This window comes from Herpailurus yagouaroundi, unplaced genomic scaffold (assembly GCF_014898765.1).
Source record: "Herpailurus yagouaroundi ecotype Mexico unplaced genomic scaffold, PumYag 140, whole genome shotgun sequence".
NCBI classification, from domain to species: Eukaryota; Metazoa; Chordata; class Mammalia; order Carnivora; family Felidae; genus Herpailurus; species Herpailurus yagouaroundi.
The window spans coordinates 46,337,273-46,363,137 of record NW_024412395.1 but is presented as its reverse complement, the minus strand read 5'-3'; the positions used below and the strand labels follow the sequence as shown (position 1 = coordinate 46,363,137).

At 38.0% G+C, this 25,865-nt stretch overlaps 1 protein-coding gene across 11 annotated transcripts in view; it reads left to right on the top strand.

Annotated features, from left to right (window-relative positions):
- Window positions 1–25,865, top strand: part of COBLL1 (cordon-bleu WH2 repeat protein like 1) — a 168,178-nt gene that overhangs the window by 4,264 nt on the left and 138,049 nt on the right. The gene's annotated exons all lie outside the window — the stretch shown is intronic.

Below are 25,865 nucleotides of genomic sequence, written 5' to 3'. Positions count from 1 at the left end.
CTGAGAACTATTGATTAAGTAGGTTTCAACATCTGAGATGGAGGTGAAGCCATGAGTGGAATGGGGGCTTCTGTTAATCATTTTTAGGGAACTCAAGATCCTCACTTTCAGCTTTAGTTTTTTGGTTTTTTTTTAAGATTACATTTAGATAATTTATACTAAATAATAGTATATTATTAAATAGATAAATAAAATATTTGCTACTCCTTTTTGAGGAAGTATATTAACTCCATTTTGCAGTTGTGGAAACTGAGGCTCAGAGAGCTAAACTAACATACTCAAAGACACACCACTAAAAGGGATGAATGAGTAACAGAAACAAGATCTGATCCCCAAACCTGTGTTCTTCCTCCATAGGTATGTTGGCACCCAATGTTTGCCACTGTGGATTACACTGAATGGGAATGGCTAAAGAGTATTTTATTTAGAGTGGCTTCATAAAGTGTCCTGTCTTCATTCTTTTTAAAATCACATTTGTATTTTAAAAACTCCCACAATTTCTAATGCCTATGAAAACCCCCAGTGCCTAGAATTTAAAATGAACATAAGGGTGCCTGGGTGGCTCAGCTGGTTAGGCATCTGACTCTTGGTTTCGGTTCAGGTCATGATCTCACAGTTGTTTTTGAGTTCAAGGCCCATGAAGGGCTCTGAGCTGACAGCAGAGCCTGCTTGATATTCTGTCTCCCACTCTCTCTCTAAATAACAAGCAAACATTAAAAAAAAATAAAGTGAACACAAATATTTGGTTTCTGTCTTCAAAATAATTAAATTTTCATGTGTTTGGATGATTTAATTTAACTCAGTAAACTTTTGTCATGTGATAAGCTGCTTATTTTTGCTATTAGGTAGTTATTAAAAATTTAGTGTAAATTCGAAGGTGGGTATTTTTGATTACCAAATAAGAAAAATAAAACTAAGTCCATACTAGACTTCTTATCCAAAGTCTAATTTCCTCTAAATGTGTTAGAGGATATTGAATAATATTATGACCTTATTACAGTATTGAAATGCCAGGTGTATTTATATAATATAAATGCCCAAGCTTCATGTTATTGAGACAACTGCTTTCATTTAACTAATTAGTCAACACTTGTAAGCCCTTACTTTATATAAAACACATTTTTCTAGGCACTAGGAGATTGGCCCCTGATGTTAAGAGCTTTACCAAAGAATTTCTCTGTAACTATACAGGATAAAAAGGAATATGATGTTAATATAGAAATGGTACTTTTTTTTTAACTGAAGCTTAAGTCACTGATCAGCAAACTGTGGCCAAGCAAACTAAGTCCAGAAGGCTGAAATGCTGAAATGGGCCCTTCACCTATTTTTTTTAACTGCAATTTCTTTTTTTTTTTTTTTTTTTGGTGGTAAAATACACATAACAAGATTTATCTTAAACATTTTCAAATGTACAGTTCAGTGGTAAATTCATATTGTTGTAAAATCAGCACTACCATCCATTTCCAGAACTCTCGTTATAGAACTGTAACTCCATACCTGTTAAACATAGCTCCCACACTCTGGTCCCTGAAAGCCCCTGTCAGCCACCATTTTAGTTTCTGATTTTGACCACTCTAGGTACCTCAAATAAGTGGAATCAAATAGTCTCTATCTTCTTTTGTGACAGGCTTATTTCACTTAGCATAATGTTCTCAGAGTTGTTCTCAGAGTTTATCCATATTGTATCATATATCAGAATTTCCTTCCTTTTTTTTTTAGGACTTTGCTCATCCATTTATCTTTGGATGAACACTAGGTTGCTTTCTTATTTTAGCTATTGTGAATAAGGCTGCTAGCAACATGGGCATACAAATACATTTTTTTAAGTTTGTTTTTTTTTTTTTTTTTAAAGAGAATGAGTGGGGGGAGAGGGACAGAGGGAGAGAGAGAGAATCTCAAGCAAGTTCCACAGTCAGTGCAGAGTCTGATGTAGGGCTGGATCCCACGACCCTGGGTTCATAACCTGAGCCAAAATAAAGCGACTGAGCCACCCATGCTCCCCTACAAATCTCTTTTTAATACCTGCTTTCACTTCTTTTGAAGTAGAATTGCTGGATCAAGTGGTAATTCTATTTAATATTTCAAGGACTATTCTGTTTTTCCATAGTGGTTATAGGTATTATACATTCCTAACAACATTTCACAAGGATTGTGAACCCTTGTTGTTTTCTGTTTTTTTGTTTTTGTTTTTTTGATAGTCACCATCCTAATGAGTGTGAGGTGATCTCTTACAATTTCGATTTGCATTTTCCTAGTGACTCCTGATGTTGAGTATCTTTCCATGTCCTTATTGGCCATTCGTGTATCTTCTTTTGAGAAATGTCTGTTTAAGTTCTTTGCCTATTTTTTAGTTGGGTTTGCTCTTTTGGTTGTCGAATTTTAGGAGTTTTGTATATATTCTGGATAGTCTTATCCTCGGTAGAGCTTATTGGCACACAGCAATACCCACTCATTTGCATATTGTCTATGGTGGCTTTCACATCATAGTTGAGTATCTAGATAGAGATCATATGACCTCAAAAGTAAAAAGTTTTATCCTGTGGTCATATATAGAAAAAGTTTTCTGACCCTCCTGGACTAACTTATGAGATTGATAAGTGAAGTAATTATTTAATTCAAATTTATTTATTGGCAGAAGGACTTCTAAGTATTGAACTTTAAATTGGAACAAAATGATTAATATTCTGCTTGCATAAAACAAGATATATCTTAGAGTAAGATACAAGATTTTGTAGAATGGTGATTACTGATTGATTTTTTTTTTTTAATGTTTATTTTGAGAGAGTGCACTCGAGCACAAGTGGGAGTTGGGGAGGGGCTGAGATAGAGGGAGAGAGAGGATCCCAAGCAGGCCGCATGCTCAGCATGAAGCCCAACGCGGGATTCAGTCCTAGGACTGTGAGATCAAATAAAGAATTGGAACTCTCAACGAATGCTCAACTGACTGAGCCACCTAGGCGCCTTGATTTAAAAATTTTTCCTTTAATGTTTGTTTATTTTTGAGAGAGAGGGAGCCAGGGAGCAGCGCACGCGCGCGCGTGCGCTCTCATGAGCAAGGGAGGGGCAGACTGAGAGACACACAGAACTCTAAACAGGCTCCAGGCTCTGAGCTGTCAGCACAGAGCCTGACTCAGGGCTCAAACCCACAGACCACGAGATTGTGACCTGAGGCAAAGTCAGAGGCTTAACCGACTGAGCCACCCAGGCACCCCGATGGGTTTTTTGTTTTTGTTTGTTTTTGTTTTTTGTTTTTTAACTGAAGGCTAGGGTTGGCCCCTTGGCAAGCATTGTAGAGTTTTCACATATGATATTGGAATATATTTTAAAGAGAAGTTCTAAACTTCTGTGCTGGAGACACTTTTGTGAAAAATGAATAATACATAGTTAAGATGTTTAGGAGCAAATGTGTCTAGAAGAGCCAGACCAAAAGTTGAAGGAGTTCCTATCTAAGCGTAGGCATCTATACCTATTTTATGAGTTAAATCAAACTGGCTTTATAATTCCAACAAGTGTTTTTGTTGTTGTTAAAGATATTTCATATCTGTAAGCTTTTAGTGTTCCAACATTAGCATGATGGTTGTTGTAAGACTTTTTTTTTTTTTTTATGACTGCTTTGCTAAATTTTTTCCCATCTGCTAACAGTAAAAATAAACTAAAAGTATGGGAGAAAGAAGTTTCCCAGGACTATTTATAAAGGGCCAAATGTCTTCAGTTTTTCATACATACTTCATCTGAGGAATGAATCCCTTGGAAAAGCTTCTCAAAGACTGACTAGTCTTTGGAAAAATGCTAGAGTGAGCTTGGGTAATTTATTATTAGTTTCATATAGTGTAAGTTCACAATGCTGTTTATAAACGTAAAGAAGTTACAACTATTTAATGGCTTTAGACATTGAAAAAAGCTGTAGAGTTGAATTGTGGGGTAATATGACAAAGAAAGTATTAAGACAGCAAAGAATGCCCAGGTGTGAGAAAAAGTCTGTTAAGCTCAACTCCTAGAAAGCTGAAAACTCGGTACTAGTTGTAACTTAATACATTTTAAATCATTAAAATCTTTACAGAGGTCAGAATTTTCAGGTTTCATTGGCCATGAATTGAGGCATTTGGGTTTTGAATATGTGTAGTGCCCTGTGTTGGGCAATATCCTGATTATATCTGTGCCTTTTCCTGCCATATAGCTCAGGGATATTGCTCAGAGACAGGCCTTCAGAAATTTGGTGGGAGGAGAGCCCATTTACTACAGAACTGGGTTGGTTTCTTAGCTGCCTACTCTCCAGAGAAAAAAACAGAGCCCCATTAAGGTTCTCAGGTTTGTGGTTAGGAGATAGTGAGAACGGAGGTGCTAGGGAAACGGAGAGTTGCCTCAGAATCCCTCATTGTAATTCTTCCTCCTTACTCTTGCTCCTTCCCTGTTAGAAACACTCTGCCCTTTGAAATCAGAGCTTCAGAGATAATATAAACAATTCCCTCTCTCTCTCTCAACAACTTACGTGTTATATATAAAGTACTGTAGTCCCCGCCCCTCATCTGTGGGGACATGTTCCAAGACCCCTGGTGGGTGCCTGAAACGGGAGAGTACCGAACTCCTGACATCTACCATTTCTCCCTATGCATACACACCTGTGATAAAATTTAACTTACAAGGTAGGCACAACGAGAGATGAACAACCTAACTAATCATGAAACAGAATAGTACCCGTAGAAGTTCTGTGTAGAGGCCACTTTTGGGCAGCAGGCCTGAGCAATGGAAGGTAGGGAGGGCCCACGGCCACCACGGAGCTGAATACAGACAGGCCCACCAGGGCACCCACCTCAGAACATCCATAGGCCCGAACTGACCACGAGGCACAGTTACCAAAAAGGGAAAATTCCGTAAGGCCCCATACGTCCACACCTTCCCTCTAAAAACAGCCCCCACCCACTGCCTCCTTGGAGACGGTGTCTCCTTTCCTTCCTGCCCAGGACTCCCCGGCAGTGTATTCCGTAAACTTCTATCTCCTTTGTTCTGCCTCAGGTGAAATCTTCCGCCAGCAGTGCCACCGGTTTCCACCCCATCGTAGCCCCACATTTGGGGACCCCGTCTGAGAGGGGGAGACACCACATCATATAATATGTAATAAAAGTTACATGAATGTGGCCCGTCTTTCTAGCTCCCGTGTGTGCTCATGCGTGAGCCCTCTCTCCCCTCCCCTTCAAAAATATCGGACTGTACTCACCCTTCCTGTGATGATGTGAGATGACAGAATGCCTTTGTGAGATGACGTGAGGCGGACGACGCAGTGTGAGGCTACAGTTGGCCTTGTGACGATTCCCCGGAAGGGGCCCCTCTGCTTCCGGGCTGCGGTTGACCGCTGGCAACTGAAAGAGCGGAAAGTGAAATCGCGGATAACGGGGACTAGGGCCTGGGTTAATAGCGTAGAGGCTTTCTTTCGTAATTGCCTCAGACTTGTAGAAAATTGTTTTGGACAGAATTAAGAGTGAAATGCCATATTTTGACGGGTTTGATTTTGTAAAATAACCTAAGTGGTTCAGAGGCAACCCTCTGAAATGGGGTTGAAAGAGAACCTGAGGTAAAATACTGTGGGTCCGTGATATGGTTACGCCTATAAAGTAGTGATTCTCATTTTCTATATGGTGTGTAGGCTGATTGCCAAAGACATCAGAATATATTTTTAAAATGGTAATGTCACTGGAAAAGGGCATTGTTTTTCAGTCTGATTAATTTGGAAGATTAACACTAAGTAGTATGTATGCATTCCAGTGTACTTGTTAAATTAGATATACCATTTCAGTTTGTAGCCTAATGTTACAGCTTCTGCACTTATACCAACATATATCTCTAGGGAAATAGACTTAAGATCCTCAAACCTAGATGGGACATTTATCACCAGTCTTTGAGGATTATCATCTCTCTAACCTGCATACACATGCGTACCTGCTATTATTTCTAGAGAAATGGAAGTGAGGAAGTATGAGATGACCCCAAGGGGAGTAGTGGTGACAGGAGCCAGAATTTTAACTGCTGCTACAGTTGTGTATCAGTTCAGATCTGCTGGAAAAACAGGAAATTGCATTACTAAATCTGAACATGGCTACCACCCTTCCATTCCCATGGCCAATGGATGTGCTATAGTTTCTAGGCCAAATTAAGCCAACAGTGGTCAAGATAATTATAAGAGCCACTGAATTCATTATTTCCTTTATGCTTAAGTAGAAGTGTCAGAGAAAAGAGCAACCCTTTGTTTCTCACCTTGTTCTTTTATGCCAATAGTGAAGTATCATTGCTTTAATAGAATTAGGAAAGAGACAGGGTGACTGTCTTAAAGGACCTCATGGTCTGATGCAGCCCCCATTTTTCTCTGGTATTCATGGTTCGGTTATTTACTGGCAGCAAAACTCCTGGGTGGAGTGCCTACTAGATTATGGGCATGGTTTCTTCCAGTCTTTCGCTTTTCTGTAAGATATTCATTCCCAGAGAGCAGCTAGATGCCTTAACTTCAAGCGAAAATCTTTTTGCTGTGCTTCAGGAGGGCAAAGCTAAAGGTGGCAGAAAAGAATGTTAGCATGTGAAAAGAAACTAATTTTTAAATTTTATGTTGTTATCCTATCTTACCAGTCTTCTGTCTTCAGTTTTCTCTTTCTCTGAAAAGAGGGCAGGTTTTACTGTGATAGTTTTATTACCTATGAACATTTCCTCCTCTAGGAAAGTTAGGTATGACATTGTTTGAATGAGGAAAAAAAAGAAAACAGACCAAAACAACTAGTGATCTGAAAGGAGAAGTAGACTGATTTTCCCCTCATATCTTAGTTGTGACAAATTTTGTATCTAGAACCTATTCCAACCTATACTATATATATTTTTTTTTAAATATGATTTTGTCTGAAAGAAGTAATGTCTAAGAATAGTCTCTAATTATCTGTGATCCTGTGTGTATGTAAAATACATAGGAAGTTCTTTCTTAGATGATGCTAAGAAAATTTAGTCCTGAAGTTTGTGCTGGTAACCTTGTGAAGACTAGGAATGTGTTTCCAACTAACTTAGTAGTTGTAATGGTATAGCCTTGAACTTACTAAGGGGCATTTTTAAGTGTTTTCTTTTTTAATTTTTTTTTTAATGTTTATTTATTTTTGACTGACAAAGCATGAGCAGGGGAGAGGCAGAGGGAAGGAGACACAGAATCCGAGGCAGGCTCCAGGCTCTGAGCTCGAACTCACAGAGTGCGATATATCATGACCTGAGCCGAAGTCGGACACCCAATCAACTGAGCCACCCAGGCGCCCCAAGTGTTTTCTAACCAAATTCAGGATTTCCTCTATATTGAGGATGTAACACTTTACGATTTTCATTTTTTAATGAATCATAGTTATTTAGGACACTTAAGATTATGCAAGTTTGAATGAGTGGCAATTCTGGAAGTTATTTGATGGTGTTGAATGAATATTTGCTATAATTTTTGGTAAACCAAATCCAATAATTTTTTGTATTCTTCCAGATATTAAGCACATCAAGTTGGTGATAATGAAAATTTGAATATCATGGATTTGGGGAAGTAAAACTCAGGCAAGGGGAGAGACCAAGTTTCTGGAACTCCACAGATAATTGGAACAATTTGAACATAAAGATACCATTGGTATTAAAGGAACATCCTTGGGATACTAAGAAATGATGGGCTGTGCTGAAGGCATACACAGTTAAGGAGGCAGGAAGTAGTACAGTGATAGCTATTTGATTCCATCTTTTACCATCTATTGGCCTTCACAGGGAATTTCATAAGATTTCATGTCAAGAAGCAATTTTGTAAAATTCTGGTCCTGAACCATTTTGTTTTAATTGTTAAGGGCTATCTCGAGTGCCTTGCTCTCTGAACCAAACCTAGTCAAAACCTCTGTTTACTGTGCTCATCATTCACTCTGGTATGTGATCTGTGTGACTGGTGAGGGACCTGTCTTACTTGGGCTGCTGGTTGTGGATGGCTTTGCACACATGCTCTCTGTGGCCTTTGGAGTATTTCCTCTAAATGATACTCACCAATGCACCCCTGTGTCAAACATTCTTTTTTTTTAAATGTTTATTATTTATTTTTGAGAGAATAAGACACAGAGCATGAGTGGGGGAGGGGCAGAGAGAAAGGGAGACACAGAATCCGAAGCAGGCTCCAAGCTCCGAGCTGTCAGCACAGAGCCCGACATGGGGCTCAAACTCATGTACTGTGAGATCATGACCTGAGCCAAAGTTGGAAACTGAACCATCTGAGCCACCCAGGCACCCCTTTATGTCAAACATTCTTGAGGAAGTGGAAGGGAGAATGAGAGAGAAAAAGAAGAGTATCCTTTGGATTTGAGAATGGCAGCGTTTTTTTCTTCCTTAAACTTAACATTGCTAATTAAAAACAATTTCCATTGATATATGCATTTTAAGCTCTAAAACCAGCTATGTCAAAGTAGAAAAAAATTTTAAAATACTGATTTTTAAAATAAGGTGGGAAAGTTGGGAAGAAATAGTCATACCCCATACATATGCAATTTGATTTTTCATTATAATATTTAATTATGTTAAGTGTGATTCAGTAGTATAACCAGGACTCATTTAGTTGAGCCCATTGTGATCTGCTTATGTTTATACATGGCTGTTTCATGGAGAAAAAAACATTCATGAGTTGTGTAGGGGAGGATTTTCCTGGCTTTTCCCCCATTCTTTGCTTAGCCAAGTAGATGCACATGGTGCTAAGTGGAAATGTAGAGATAATTAAATTTTTATTTGGGGATGTAGATGAAGAAGGGAACAAGAAAATGGGGAAAATATGTTCAATGAGTGGAAAAATGAAAGAACAGTCTTGTGATGGAAGAAAGGTAGTGGCATACATGTTAGATTATGCTAGTTTAAGCAGTTTAAGGCTTGAAGTCTTTTATCTCTTATATTGATAACTCTGATACTGTTAGTTTGTGAAACATTTCTGTCATCTTAGGTAATTAGAAAGCATCTTCTGCCGAGGACCATATATAACTTCTTCAAAAGTATCATCTATGTTTTTTGGGGGAGAGATTCCATCCAAAATTAAATTTTTATGCTAATGATAGTAATTCTTTACATTGGTGTTTATAGGTCATGTCATTTATTCATTATTTTCTATTTTAATTTTTAATTATTAAAAATTTAACATTTAGTTTTGAGAGAGAGACAGAGTGTGAGCTGGGGAGGGAGACACAGAATCTAAGTCAGGCTTCAGAGGCCGATGTGGGGCTCGAACCCATGAACCATGAGTTCATGACCTAAGCTGAAGTCGGACACCCAATCAACTGAGCACCCCCCCACCAGCATCCCTATTTTAATTTTTTAGAGAGAGAGTTTGAGGGGAGAGGGGCAGAGAGAGAGAAAGAGAGAGAGAAAGAGAATCTCAAGCAGGTTGCATGCTCACAGCAGAGCCTGACCTGAGACTTGATCCCACAACCCTGGGATCATGACCTGAGCTGAAATCAAGAGTTGGAGGCTCAATTGACTGAGTCACCAAGGCATTCCTATTCATTGTTTTTTAATAGGCAGTATATCCAAATGGCAAAAAATTCAAAAGAGAAAAATGACCAGTGAGAGACCTCCCTCCAGTCCTTGGTTCCTGGAGGCAATTAGTGTCATCAGTTTTTTTTTAAATCCTGGTAGGACACTGTATACCAGTGCTGGCCCATTCGAATATCATGGGAACCACAAATCAAATTTAAAAAATTTTAGGCACTACATTAAATAATTCAATTTAAATGATATATTACATGATGCAAAGGTTGACATGATTCTAATTCTACAAAGCAAGAAAGTTGTCTTTAACTGAAAATATTTTGCAATGAGTCACATTTGAAAGTTAATTACATAAAATTGAAATTTAAATTCTTAATCACACTAGCCACGTACCCAGTGCTGAAGAGCCTTATGTGACTACAGGCAGCCATATTTGACAGTGTATCTCCTTATACTCAGGAGCAAATTCGTGTGTATATGCATATTGTTTCTCCCTTTTTTGTGCACAGTTAGTGCTGCTTTGTACCTTGCTTTTTTACTTAATAATGTAACTTGGTAATTATTCCATTTCATGACATAAAGGGCTCTATTTTCTCCCCCTAGTGTTATTATGTCTTTGTAGGGATGAACCATGAATTATAAAACTAGTCCCCTATTGATAGATACTTGGATTTATCCCCACCACCACTCTTTTCTATTAATAAGTGGTCACTTTAGCATTCTTTATGCAGTTTACAATCTACTGTGGTGTAATACTCTTTCCTGATATATTTGATTAAATTAACTAGATTGTGCAACCCTAAAAGGCAGAGGCTATATATGTGTGTGTGTGTGTGTGTGTGTGTGTGTGTGTGTGTGTATATATATATATATATATATATATATATAATTTCTTTTGTGTATACTGCTGGGTTTGATTTAATTTCCTGCATATACCTAGACACCTGATGATCAGTTATTGGATAGGTGTTATTTGAATTTGTGTGAACCTGAGCAAAAGGTCAGCACTGAAGACCAGTGGATTACCTGTCCACTAGAGAGATAGAAACAAAGCATCAAACTGAGTGTTTAACATTCATTTTTGCAGCCACTAACTAATGAATTGTTAAACCCCTATCAAATGCTACACCATTAAAAGGGTTGTTGTAAATCTCTTAGCACTCTATTATTAAATTCCATTCTTAGTCTGATATTCTCTTTTAGCATTACTCCCTGCAGTGGTGTTTATATGCATTTCATTAGTAGTATAAGTGAAAATTCTGAGTAATGTTTCCATCTCAAATGTAGAACAAAACAAAATGTTTAGCCATCATGGGTGGGATTGTTTAACAGGACTTAAGTGCTGTATGATTATTTAAAGCCTAAATACTCCTATTTGAATAATGATAGAGTAACATTTGGTTTATAGAATAAGTTATAGGTTTTGGGGATGAAGCAATTAGTCCTTAATTGCATGATTAATTAGTGCATAAGAATTCTTCTCAAAGAAAAAAATTCTCATTTGTGTCAAGACCCTGAAATCTAAATTGTCAAGATCCTTGCTATTTTGATTTGGTTATTCTAATGGTGTAAGAAATTAGTCTTTTGATGTGAACAATGATGGCTAAAGAATAAGAACAAATAATAAAGGGTATTTTCTTCCAGCTTATGAAAGAAGAGATTGAGAATTGAAAGGCATCATGAATGGAAGAAATTAAATTGTTGAATAGGGACCTAAGAAAGAAAAATCAATACAAGTGCTCTTTCTCCCTAGTGTTTTTGGAAATTATACCTCAAGATGTGTACAAAACTGCAAATATTGGGGCGCCTGGGTGGCGCAGTCGGTTAAGCGTCCGACTTCAGCCAGGTCACGATCTCGCGGTCTGTGAGTTCGAGCCCCGCGTTAGGCTCTGGGCTGATGGCTCAGAGCCTGGAGCCTGTTTCCGATTCTGTGTCTCTCTCTCTCTCTGCCCCTCCCCCGTTCATGCTCTGTCTCTCTCTGTCCTAAAAATAAATAAACGTTGAAAAAAAAATTTAAAAAAACAAATATTGCAAATACTGCAAATATTATAGTAGAAAGCAAGTTTGTTCATTTTATTTCTCCAAGAATGTTTTTGGCAGCAAGTTGGCATTTTACATTGTCTTCAAATAAGATGAAATTCTCAGTCAGGATGCATCAGAAAAGGAACTTTAAAAAGTAACAATTTAATGTATGGGCAGGTCCATAAAGCATTTTGAGTGAGGTTCATTCTCTCCATTTGACTCTGCCATCTATCTACCTTATAGTTGTCTGATGCGGTTAACCAATGCACTTGGCCCTCGGACATTTAACAGCACTGTCTTTGGTTTCAAATAGAAGTGGCCCAGCCAGAAGTCAGAATAGCACTCAGCAGTCATCTACTGCAGAATGGATTTGGAGACAGAAGATTTGGAACCCAGTCTCTGTTCTGGCTAGGCACTTTCTCTCATTGGGCCTCAGTTCCCTCTGTGGTGGGATAATTATACAGAATGAAAGTGCAGAAGTAACACCAGCACATATCAGGCTTTCAATTTATGTTTGTTAAATTATAAATATTACCTGAAGTTTTAGGAAACAACTTCTTATAATGCTGACAGCATTATTGTACTAAATGGAAAGCAAGGAGTGCCAGAACATGCCTGTTCTCATCATCCTCTCCCAGGAAGTAGAAGATGTGGGTTGGTTTTCTTCATCAGTCACCCGTGGAAGTGCCTGTGCCAGGTGCAGGGAAGTTGTTCTTGGAACACTGAATACGAAATGGGTACTAATCTTAACGAAAATCACATTCCCTTTTAGAGGAGAAAAAATGCCCCCTCTGAGATTAGGAGTATCCTACCAAGGTGATTGCAATTCTAATTGTTTCCTCACTTTCCTCACCATTGTGGGAAGTGCCTTACATTTTAGTATGTCACCTTTCTTCTCTGTAAGATGAGAATAACTCTAACTGCATTTCTTTGATTTTGTTAGGACTGATATGTAGTGACTGAAAATTTCCTATTGTAATGTCCTATACAAGAACATCATTATTCAAAAGAGGGAGTGAAAATTTGAGACACTATCCTTACCATGGCTATCACCTATTGGAGAAAATTTTTTTACACAGTGATGATAGTGACTGTATCATTTAGGATGAGAGGCTAGTAGGAATCGTTTGTTCCAGATTGTGTAAAGCCGTAATTTATTAGGTTCTGGTGGCAGCATGATAGCGTGGTCTGAAAATTAACCCTGCATACCCTTGACTAAAAGCCTTTATTAGGAAAAATACAATTAAATAATCATTAATGTTTTTCTGGATTTGCCTTTTGGCAATACAGGAATATTTTCCATATTCTTGCAGGTAAGTTTTGATGTCAGAGAAAAGACTATTCAGAATTTCTTAACATAATTTACATCTACTTTTCTTAGTATAATGAAAATTTTTAGACAGAATGAATTATACTCATGCACTTGGAAAATTTCTTGTTCCCACTAAATGTTCTCTTAAATAATGTGTTTTACAAGATAGTATGTGAAATGAAATGGAGCCTTAATTACTTTAGGGTTTGAATGAATATTTTTAAATTCAAATTTCCACTAATTAAAAGTATCAGGGGCATAGTAATTTAACAACAATGGGTAATGACTTATAGGACTGTAGTCATACAAGCATTGAACGTTTCCTGAACATTGACTGTTCATCAGGTATTGGGTTAAATGCATGGCAGGTGCTACTGCACTTAATTGTGATCAACCGCTCTGTAAAGTAGATGTAGTTGTTATCTGGATTGCGCAGAAGAGGAACTGAGGCTTACACATGTAATTTGTCCAAGGTCACGTGGCCAGGAGGTGGCAGGTCTGAGTGGAACCCAAATGTCCTTTGAAATCCATTTGGTTTGACCACTTTGCATTCTGCTCCCCTGTCCCCCACATCTTCCTCCCAGAACTGCCAGGGGTGGGAAAGCGAATATAATAAATGATTATAGCAGTGACAGTAAATGGGGCTAAACATTTTTTGGCTGATTTTATTTTTTCTGATCACAAAAATTTGGGTTAAAATGTTTTCTTAAGGTCTTGTCAGGGATTTTAATATGCTAATATACAGAATGGACTTCTAGAATAGAAACATGGAAAGTAACACTTTCCAAATTCATTTATTGGAAGAACACTGATTCATATCTTAAAACCAGTGTTTTTTTCAGCTATAGTTTAGGTAATGCTGTGAATAGAATGCATCCTTTTAGACTTGTAAATGTTTAGATTTTTAACTATGTGTATTATTTTTATATCCTTTTCTTCATAATTATAAGTTATTTCAGTTGTTTGAGACACATTTAAAAATGCTTTTTCAAATAGTTGTATAACCAACCATATGTTTGCCTGTGTGTGTGTTTACATTTTCTTTTAGCTTTTACATATTAAACATTTGGATTGTTTCCAATGAGATCATTAACCATGCGTGATAAGTTTTAGATTTGGATGAATATAATTCCAGAACTGAAAGACTGCAAAGTTTGCAGCAGTGAGGAAACCAGTCCCAGAGTTTGTTATCGCTAGAAACTGAAAGCCTTTGCAAGTTTCGGAGAAATCTGTGTGGAAGGTACTGTGACTTGCCATTAGGGAGAGTCATGCCAAAGAAAGGACATTCTTAGAGGGAAATAGAAGTACAGATTTTCTTAGACTTATGATGGGGTCATGCCCCAATAAACCCATTGTAAATTGAAAATAAAGGAAGTCGAAAATGCATTTGATACACCTAACTTACCGAATATCATAGCTTAGTCTAACTTGCCTTGAAGGTGTTCAGAACACTTATATTAGCCTAGAGTTGGGCAAAAGCATCTAATACAAATCCAATTTTACAATAAAGTGTTGAATATCTCCTATATTGAATACTGAAAGTGAACAACAGAATGGTGGTTAAGTGTATCAGTTGTTTACAGTCATGATCACGTGGCTAACTGGGAACTGCGCTGCCCCTGCCCTGCATCATGACAGACTATCCTATTGCATATCACTAGCCTGGGAAAAGATCCAAATTCAAAATTCGAAACATGATTTCCACTAAACATGTATCACTTCTGGACCATCATAAAGTTGAAAAATCAGAAGTCAAACCATTGTAAGTCAGGGACCATCTGTTGTCAGTTATTAGAGTAAGCTGGGAAGCTGGGTGTCTGTGTGTGTAATTACCTACTTGGTTTGGAAGTACTGTATACATTTTTTGAAGTGCAGTCTGTGTGGTCCCTGGGCCAGGCATGGTCTTTTCCCAGCAGCACTGAGGAAGCTTGGACACAAGGGGAGTTCTGGTTATTAATCTTTGCTGTAGTCAAGGAGGGTAAGAGGACTGGGAGTCATAGGCTCCACTGAAGGGTGAAGAAGCTGAGCAAGACAGGTAAGGGAGTTGAGAGGGATTTTAAATTTGAATTTGTTGGGGAGGGCTAGGTTTGAAGCTACTTAATAGGTAACCGATTGTAACAAGAGTAAGATATCTTCCTGAAAATATCAACAGTTCATTAATTTTATTTTCATTCAAGGGACACTTGTTGAAAGCTAACTATGTGTCAGGTACTGGGCTGGGCACTGGCAGCTAATTGTATTGAAAATATTACTATATAGTACATGGAAAATGTATTCATGGAATAAAATCGCTTTGGCTGAATTGAAAACATGATTCAATCTTATTAAAAATACACATCTTTGAACAGCCTCCAAGGCAGTGTAAACAATACTCTCTCTGTTTTAAAATAAGGAAAGTCCAAATCTTTGAAATGCCAATTACTATGCAGTTTCAAAAAAAAATTTTTTTTATGCCTTGGTTAAGATCATGTGTGATTTCTCAGATGCTTTAGTGTATATTTTCAGAATGTTTATGCAAATATAGAAGTTGTAGGTATCTATGTGCCCTCTTCCTACCCCCTTAACACATCCCCCTCCCCCGAGATGAAATCTTCTCACTGGACTCTGGGAAGTTGTTAGCACTGAGTTTTCTTAGCTAGAACCAAGTATCAAAACTGTCTCTCTCAGTCTGGGATAATTGTGAGACTGGAGAATGCTGTACTCACTGGGGCAGTGGATTGCAAAGTCCAGTGAGGTGCCAAGGGGAAAATTCCTAAAGGGAATATACAACAACCCAGGAGGCCTGAGGATCATTGCTATGGCAGCAAGAGGTAGCTCTAGCCTATTCCTTTTCAGCCTGGAGCTCCCAGGGTCCCCGGCCCAGCAGGCACAGGGGCAGAGCTGCAGTTTGATGTCAGGCAACAATGGAGGTTATTCTTCATCTGACCAGACTCCAGCAGTCACCTTTGTTGCCTTAAACTTGTAACTTTGTGAAGTGACAAAGATGTATTAAGAATAGTCTAGGGGACATAGGCTCGGTGTTTCAGGAAGACCTGATATTTAGTCTTGGCTCCACCATTGAATAGTTAGGAAATTTTGGAGAAATTAACCTCTGTACATCTGTTTTCTTTCTTTTTTTTTTTAATCTGAAAATGAAGATACCTGTCTCATCGACTCATGCCTGTAATATTTCACAATTAAATGTCTATAGCTAAATTATTGAAGTTTTTGAACATCAGCCATATGAAAGTTGGTAAGATTGGTTTAAGCTGCCCACTCTGTTTCTGTTCAGTGAATTAGTAGTTAATATTTGGTTAAGGATAATTGTTTCCTAAATAAAATAATGCTGTTTTGTGACTCATTAGTTCATAGAATGTGATTTTTTGTAAGCAGGTTTTTTGGCCCTTTACAATCATTAGAAAAGGCTCTACCTGGTAGATGTGGAGATAGCACATCGTGTGTACGTTGTAGACCTTTATCCTTTTTTCCTCTAGGGAAAAAAAAACAAAACAAAACAAAACTAACCAAAGATGTTCTTTCACTGGATTTTATTGTTGGCAGTGGTTCCTGGTGAAAAGACTTTACAAGACGGTCACCTCATGTATGAGAAGACTAGGTTTTTATTTTGTACCTTCCCTATCCACAGCCCGGATTCCATTCCTTTTTCAGGAAGCTGAAGTAGCAGAATACAGGCTGAGAACCTTCCACTATTGGTCACATACTTTCCTCATCTGTAAATCATAAATAGTCCCTTTACATTAAAAATGATACCTAAGGGGCACCTGGGTGGCTCAGTCGGTTGAGCGTCCGACTTTGGCTCAGGTCATCATCTCACAGTCTGTAAGTTCGAGCCCTGCATCGGGCTCTGTGCTGACAGCTTGGAGCCTGGAGCCTGCTTCAGATTCTGTGTGTCCCTCCCTCTCTCTCTGCCCCTCCCCTGCTCATGCTCTCTGTCTCAAAAATAAATTAAAAAAAATTTAAGAAAAAAAAATCTTAAAATGATACCTAAGATGAGAAGTGCTTATGATTATTTGTTGATAATTCATGTCTTGAAACACACTGAGTCAATTTGAGAAAGTTCTGCGTTTCCTTTCTGAATTCTCGATGAGGTTATTTCTGTTGACAGCACACATTTCTCTTGGGTATGGAGTGTGAGGTGACATCTGCATGAAGGTGGTGTCTTATTGAGCTTTTTGGTACCATATTCATGTCATGCCAGATTCATTTCCACTTGGATACTCACTCAATTAAAAATTGTTAGTGCCATTTCCGAAGAAAGGCATATTATTACTTTGGTCATAAAGAAGCAAACAGCTGCATTTTTCCTCACTAAGGTATTCTAATTATGTTACCGCTGGTCATAAACTATTGAAAATTGGTGAGAAGCCTCAAGGTCATAGAGAAGGAATTTGTGATCATAGAAGAGGGTAGCCCACTGTCATACATTTACATTTTGAAGTTGTGTGTTTTCTAATGTAAGCATTCTTATTGAGACTGGCTGCTATGTGAATGATATGAACACTTGTCACGCATTACTGTTTTGTGATTTCAGATACGTAGACAATTTTAAAGATTTGTCAAGCATCATTGAGTTTCCAGACAGAACTTGTATATTTTATGAAAATAGCAGTATCTTGTTCTTTGCACTAGACTGCTCTGAATAGGGAGGGAGTTCATGTAGTTTAAAAAAAAAAAAATCTAAGGGCCAAACTAGCAGTTCCTACCCCCACCCCCAGTCCACCACCTCCCCTGAAATAACCAAACAAGAACCTTTCAAAATCTTCCATCTTTTAAAGTCAAGGACACACTTTAAATGAGAGTCAGTGAAAACCTGTCCTCAGGATTATACATAATAGAAACATATCAAGTATCTGAACAATTGTTTCCTTCTCTACTTAAAATGCACTTTGTGTTTGACACTTTGGCACGTTTCCTGACCTTGTTGAGTATTCATTGCATTTTTCCAGTTTTTCCAGTTTGATTAAAAAAAAAATCACTTTCTTCATTGTCAAGCCTTGATGGTTTCCAGTCTAATAAGGGAAAATGATTAGGAGTCTCTTAAATTTGCATTTCTTACATCATTATTGAGTTTGAGAAACTTAAAATGTTTAGTTTTCATTTGCTTTTCTCTTTTTTTTTAAATTTTTTTTTCAACGTTTTTTATTTATTTTTGGGACAGAGAGAGACAGAGCATGAACGGTGGAGGGGCAGAGAGAGAGGGAGACACAGAATCGGAAACAGGCTCCAGGCCCCGAGCCATCAGCCCAGAGCCTGATGCGGGGCTCGAACTCACGGACCGCGAGATCGTGACCTGGCTGAAGTCGGACGCTTAACCGACTGCGCCACCCAGGCGCCCCTCATTTGCTTTTCTCTTACATTCACTTCATACTCATGTTTCTATTTTTTTTTAAATTTTTTTTTTAAGTTTTTATTTATTTTTGAGACAGAGAGAGACAGAGCATGAACGGTGGAGGGGCAGAGAGAGAGGGAGACACAGAATCGGAAGCAGGCTCCAGGCTCTGAGCCATCAGCCCAGAGCCCGACGCGGGGCTGGAACTCAAGGACCATGAGATCGTGACCCGAGCCGAAGTCGGCCGCTCAACCGACTGAGCCACCCAGGCGCCCCTCATGTTTCTATTTTTATCTTATTTTGTAAAAGCTCTTAATATGTATTTTACACTCAATATATAAAACCTATTGACCTTTTGTGTCTTATGTTCTAACTATTCCCCCGGTGTTATTATTTTATCATGTAGCTGTGTTTGTGGAAGCATTTTTGTCATTCTAGTTTTATATTAGAGGCTGTACCATGTATTTCCTTTGCCTTGCTTAGAATAAAATGGGTGTACATTAGAAGTCTTTAAAATATCCCCTTATCTAAAATTTATGAAAGTTTAAATATTTGACAGAAACAAACTTTAAGTTCTTTTGTGGTATGAGATAGTCTAAATTAAAAAAAAAAAAACAAAAACTGCCCCAACATTATCTATTGAACAGTCGATCTTTTCCCTACTGATTTGAAATGGCACCTTTATATATTAAATTTATTTTTATTCATGTGTTAGTGGGCTTTCCCTTTAGCTCCATTGATTTTTCTGCTTTTCTATCCAAAATGTTTTATTTGCAGTATCTCTGTAATATGTTTTAATGGTCTGGAAGGGTAAGTCATAATGGCCAATGTTCTTTTAGCAACTCTGGCTGCTGTCAGGCATTTGTTTTTCCACATTGAAGTTAGAATTGGAAATGGGAATTGATTACTTACATTCAGTTTCCACATAAATTTGTAGGGAGTTGGTATTGTAACACCTTATTGAATTTTCTCATTCAGGAACCTGTCCTGAGCACTATTTTCTCCTGATGTCTCACTTCTCTGTCAAAGAACACAGGATTTTGCCTTTAGAAGGGTATGCTTTCATAGGTGCCCTCTGTCAAGAGAAAATCTACTGAATTAACTATATGTCTTCAATTAAGTAATTTACTTTGTCATTGTGATATAGTGTAAGTCGTTTTCAAAGTGTGGTCCCCGATAGGTATCAGTTGGGAACTTGATAGAAATGTAGATTTTCAGACCCATTCTAGACCTGCTTAATCCAAAAGTGGGAGGGTGGAGCCCAGCAGTCTGTTTTAAGAACCCCTCCAAGTGATTCTGATGCATGGGAAAGGTTGAGAACCACTGGAGTAGTGGAGAGAGCATAGCTTTGGACTCCTATAATCTAAAATCTCACTTTAGCCCTTTATTCCAGTGTAATTTGGAGTAAGTTACTTGTATATTTAAGTCTAGATATCCTCATCTGTAATATGGGCCATTATGAGAATTATCTGCATCATAAGCAAAAGGTATAGATGATGATGAATACTATTATTGTTACCAGATTGCTTTCTAATAAGCAAAGGCTATAGTAATGTACAATGTATTAGATAGTGGTGGTAGTGTCTAGGAGAATGGAGGGGAAGTCTGGAATGTAAGGGGTATTCCTGGTTTTGATGGGTTCTAGATAACAGGTGATGCCAAGAAGGGCAATAAAGTGCCTGGTCTGGGATGGTGAGGATAAACACTCTGTCTTGTTCAAGGCTGGCATATTTTAAGTGGGCAGACATAATACACTACTGTTCTTCAAATCCCTGAATTTCATTTTAGCAATGTGTGGTATTAAATTGTTATGGCCCCATTGTTACATTGAATAAAATAAAAGTCTGACATATTTTTCTAGTTTTAAAATATCTATTATAGCAAATTTCTAAGAAATTGAGGGAAGGATAACTAGAATATGAAAGTAAAATAAGGATTAATATCTTCATTCAAATGATAACAATTAATAAGCAAAAGTAAACACACAGAACCTTATTCAGTTATCGGGAAACTAGAAAAATGTTAATTTTTTAAAAATGTTTTTTGTGTTTTTAATTTTTATTTTTGTGAGAGAGTGTGAATGGGGGGAGAGGAATAGAGGGGAGGGGGAAGAGAGAGTCGAGAGAGAGAGAGAGAGAGAGAGAGAGACTGAAGCAGGCTCCATGCTCAGCAGAGAGCTGGTCGCAGGTCTCAATCTCATTATTCTGTGATCATGACCTGAGCTAAAATCAAGAGCCAGACACTCAATGGACTTCGCCACCCAGGTGCCCCAGAAAAATGTTAATTTACTCAACATATTGATAAGTTTATGCCAGAATGTGGGCTAACTAGAGGCTATAAAATGGTGAATAAGATTTAGCTATGGCTCATAAGCTATTCATAATTGGGGGGCAGAAATAACCAAGTGATGTGATACAGTTTATGGCAAGGCTGGGAAAAAAGCCCAACATAAATGTCTGCTAGAGCCCCAAGGCTTCTTTGGAGAGGGAACTCGAGCTGATCATGAAGGACAATTAGTTGCTATCCCAAGAAAGGTATGTAGAAAATGCTGTAAGAACTTACTCAGTGATTAGTTCTGCTTGAAGTATAGGTGACTTGAAGGATGAATGTCCATTGCCAAGCCAAATGAGGAAGATGTGTATTGTAAATGGAGGCATAAACACACCAAAATACCCTGAGTATTAGAGAATGGGAAATAGTCCAGTGTGACTAGAGCTTATGTGCTGGGTGGGGACAGGTGAGGCTACAGGTAAAACTGGGCCCAATTGTACAAGTTTTCTTAAGATTACGGTGGACTGAGAGCCTTTTGTTTACTACTTTGTCTTGCTTTTGGATAAAAGTATTTTATCTTGGTTGGTACTAGGTCTTTTTTTTTTTTTTTTTTTTTAAATAACCATTGCCATTACATTCACATCAGATAAGGAATTTAGATGAGGAATTCAGAAAACGTTTGTGATACAAGTTCATGTTCATCTAACACAGTTTTAGTTTGGGTTTTACTCAGCCTTTTCTCAGTATTGAAGACTTTCAAACTGTGGGTTCAAAAATTGGTTAATCTAGACAAAGCCTCTTCTGCCAGTGGGGGTGGCCTGGAATTATTCTTGTTACTTGAAACTCCATCCTTAAGGGTACTCTCCGCACCCATAGATCGATCCAGTCTTCCCCAGTGAGCCCATGGCTGTTTCCTATGCCTCACTGGAGCCCTCCCTTGAAATTCAGGCGATTTGGCTGGGTCCTGACTCCCTTGCTAGTTTTTGTTTTGTTTTGTTTTGTTTTGTTTTGTTTTGTTTTTTCCCCTTTTGGGGCCTGGATTTCTGTGGCTTCAGTAACCAGCTGTGAGCCTGCTATGAATTAGAGAGTCATCCCCCTCAGCCCCTCTGAAACATTGACCATATCCTCAGCCTGACTTCTACACATACCACAACTGCCTTGAGACCTTGGCTATTGTGTTTTGTCTACCAAATTGTATCTCTTTATTATAATAAAGATCCCCCTTATAACCAGTATTCAACCTATACTTAGCAAATTTGAGAGGGTTATTTTGATTTTGGGCCACACATGCTAGTCAGCCCTTTTTATTCCATCTCCACTCTGCTTGCTATTAACTTTTACACTGAGTAGAAGAAATATATGTGTATAATATAAGGATTATAAATTGCTAAGTCCTTGGGGCTCTTGCAATATAGTGTTCATTTTTATTTCCATTTCTTGATGTTCTAGTTTAGGCCTGGGGTATTTGGCCCCTTATTGCTCCTACTTTTTATAAGTTTTAAAATACTGCAGGGATATTTTCAAACCACAAGTCAGTTCCTGTCAAGCTCCCGTACTCTCTCCATAAAGGTCTTTTTGCCTGTATAGTAAAGGCCAGACTCTGTAGTAGGCATTGGGAATGTGTGGATGCCTCATCCTAACTTTCCTTCCTGGCCTCATCTCCCATGGTCTCTTTCCACTAAGTCTTTTCAGACTTGGGAACAGACTGTGGCTCTTCCGTGTACCGAGGAGTTACAGCCTCTTTGTTTTTGTTTAGTTTCTTCAGTGTGGAATTCTACTGACCCAACTCCTCGCCCAGAGGAATCCATGCATTTTTCAAGGCCCAATTCCAAAGTCTACCTTTTCCTTGAAGCTTTATCACAGATCCTCAAGCCAGATTTATTTCTTCTTTCCTTTTGCTTTCATGGCAGTGTAAGTCTGTCAGAGCAAGTATTCTTCTAAGCCTGTCTTCTATTTACATTTTTTTTATAAGCTTGTTTTCCTAAATTGTAAGGTTCTTTTTTTTTTTTCTTTAAATGTTTGTCTATTTTGAGAGAGAGAAAGAGAGAGAGAGAACTGAACTTGAGAGGGGCAGAGAGAGAGGGAGAGACAGAATCCCAAGCAGGCTCTGTGCTGTCAGTGCAGAACCTGACTCAGGGCTTGATCTCACAAACCACAAGATCATGACCTGAGCTGAAATCAAGAGTCAGATGCTTAACCAACTGAGTCACCTAGGCGCCCCTAAGTTGTAAGCGTCTTAAGAGCAAGATTTATTGGGGCACCTGGGTGGCTCAGTCGGTTGGGCGTCCAACTTCGGCTCAGGTCATGATCTCGCGGTCCATGAGTTCGAGCCCCGCATCGGGCTCTGGGCTGACAGCTCAGAGCCTGGAGCCTGTTTCGGATTCTGTGTCTCCCTCTCTCTCTGACCCTCACCTGCTCATGCTCTGTCTCTATGTGTCTCAAAAATAAATAAATGTTAAAAAAATTTTTTTAAATAAAAAATAATAATAAAAAAAAGAACAAGATTTATTCATCATTTTATCCACAGTAGCATTTGCTTCTTTATTGCATCTTTTTATCTACAATAGCATTTGTTTATTTTGTCCTGTATAATGGGTTTTTAACAATTGTTTTGTCCATCTTAGGGTTTTGGTGGTCTAAGAAACTTTAGTTTATGCATAGAGGAGTGAATGGAGGAAATTGTTTTTTAAATAATTGCCTATTTACGTTAGCCCTTTCTTTTCCTTCTCTTCCTTGTATATTTATGATGGAGAAATCTGGGTGAATTCTTAGGGCTGTGTGAAGAGGAATGCTTTGGGAAGGAACACTCCCCATGGACATTTAACTAGGGTAGTTGTAAAGTTTTGTTTGAAAACTGGGGGGCCTGGGTGGCTCAGTCAATTAAGTGTCGACTTTGGCTCAGGTCATGATCTCACGGTTCATGAGTTTGAGCCCCGCATTGATCTCTCTGCTGTCAGTGCAGAGCCTGCTTTGGATCCTCTGTCCCCCTCTCTCCTTGTCCCTACCCCTCTTGCACTCACTCTCTCTCAAAAATAAACATTAAAAAACAAACAATAAAAACATTATAAAAATCTCTTGAAAATAGATCATAGTTGTTATCATTTATTGATATTATTAATGCTATATGCTGTGGTAGCACTTTCTCATGCACTAACTCACTTAATCCTCCCAACAACACCATGGGGTTCATGTTTTAAGTCTTTATACAGGAGGAAACACTGAGGCTCATACAGTTTTCTTAACTGAGATTAATTAAGGGATAGAACCAGGTTTGCATGTGAGGTCTGCCTGATGCCCATTCTTCATCACTATACTCTTCTGCTTTACATGAACATTGGCAAGTATGCATTTCTGACCCCACCTTGTGCTACAGAGATCAAATCAAGTTCAGCTTCAAGATCAGCTCATAGTAGAAAAAGTGATTTCAGTGTGTGCCTTTCTCCAAACGAGTGCTTATCAGCTTGTAGATGTTTAAGATGTCCACAAGGTAAGTTAATCTATCAAATTGAATTATAAATAAGAGGAAGGAGTTAAAAATGTAAATATAGACTTTAAGACATTTATATAATGTACAGTCAGCAATGGACAAGCACAAAGAAATAATTTTGGCATTTTCTTTCTTGATGTATGACAGACTGGTAATAAAGAGAGACTGTTTAAGAGTGGTAGAATTCCAAGAACAGTGAGAATTTATACATTTTTCTAGAGTTGGAGGAGAGGGATTTACTTTCAAATGGAGAAGAAATTGATGTATATGAATTGAAGTATATTTTGCATGCATGTCTGCATAGGTCCACCCTCCCAACCCCCTACCCCCACATAATGGAAGTTCTGGATCCCTTGTCCTCACCTGTTTCTCTTTAACCAAGTAGGTCTTCCTATGAAGGATCTTTTGTCCTTGGAGAACTTTTGATTCAAGGCATTATTGTGGGAAAAAGAAAGATCAGTAAAAGGGATGCCTTATTCTTTGTCTATCAGTACTTATACATTGAGATAAAGGTGAATGGAAAATTATTAGATGATTTATTTCAATGAGTATTCATTGAGCACTTACTATATTCCAGACTGTCTATTAGGACAAAGGATAAGACAGACCCAATGACTTCTTCAGAGACTTCTCAACTGATGACCAGGCAGAGACTAAAGACTATTTTATGTATGACAAAAAGAATAATACAAAAATTGTCTTGTATTCATTAGGTTCTTATTAGGTGCTGAATTGTATGCTAAGTATGTTAAATATTAGAGCATTTTGTCTTTATGACTTTGAGAAATAGTGCTATTTTCATCCTTATCAGATACAGAAAGCAAAACCTGAGAGAATGAGAGATGAAGCAACTTCTCCAAGATTATTTTTGGTACCTTGCTACTGTAATCCATCCATTGAAAATGTATGTGATTTTAGTATGTACCATGTGAAAGATGTTGTTTAGAGATTCATTTTCCAAAGCATCTTAAAAAATAGCACACTGTCTGCCTGTACTGACTTTGTCACATAGACTTGGGTCTGAATCAAAGATGTGCTGTTTCCTTGTTGGGTAACCTTTGGCAAGTTACTTACCCTCTCAGAGTCTCCGTTCTCTTGCTAATAAAATGGGGATCAAAATACATTTTGCATGGTTTTGAAAGCACATGGTAGTAGGGCTCTAGAATTTTAGTTCCCATTCATTTTCCTCTTTTACTTTTCCATAATATGACTCAAAACAATTGTGTAATCCTATAAATAAGGTCATGAGTTTTTCAGCTTGACCACTAACAATTTTCTTGTAAACAACTTGAGGAGTTCCAGCAGACAAATAGCATCAGTTGTGATGTTGGAGTGTAAACACTGAACTTGAAATTGGAAGTCCTGTGTTTAGTTTGCTACTTTGTTGTCCATTTCTTATTTTAACAAGGATGGAAATGCTTTCGTTTAATCATTAGCTTTCCCTTTTATTACTTGCTGATGCTTGAAAGGGCTACCAATGCTGCAGTCAGACAAAGGGAAATAATCAACACCCTTGATGTTCCATTTGGGTGATGGGAGTCAGTTACATAATAAGAATAATGTTGTTTTTATTTCTTTAGCTAAATTAAACAAACCATGATTCTAGATAAAGTATTTCTTCACTGATAAGCTTCTTGAATGCCTAGTTTAACTTTATAATTTCGTAACATTTGGTTACCCCCATGCGGTCTTTTGAAGGTACATGGTTGTTTATCCAGTGGTTAAAGTAAATGAATGACTCTGAAATCTTTGTTGTTGATTAAATAAAGATGTCATACGACTGTGGATTTTCATTAGGGTCCTGTTCTGTTTAGCTGTGCTGAAAAACTACATTTAAAGTAGCAACTAACTACAGTGAAGATGTATAATATATTCAGCATTTGTACATGCATCAATCCATTTGACAATACTTATATAAATCATAATTAGAAGTATAT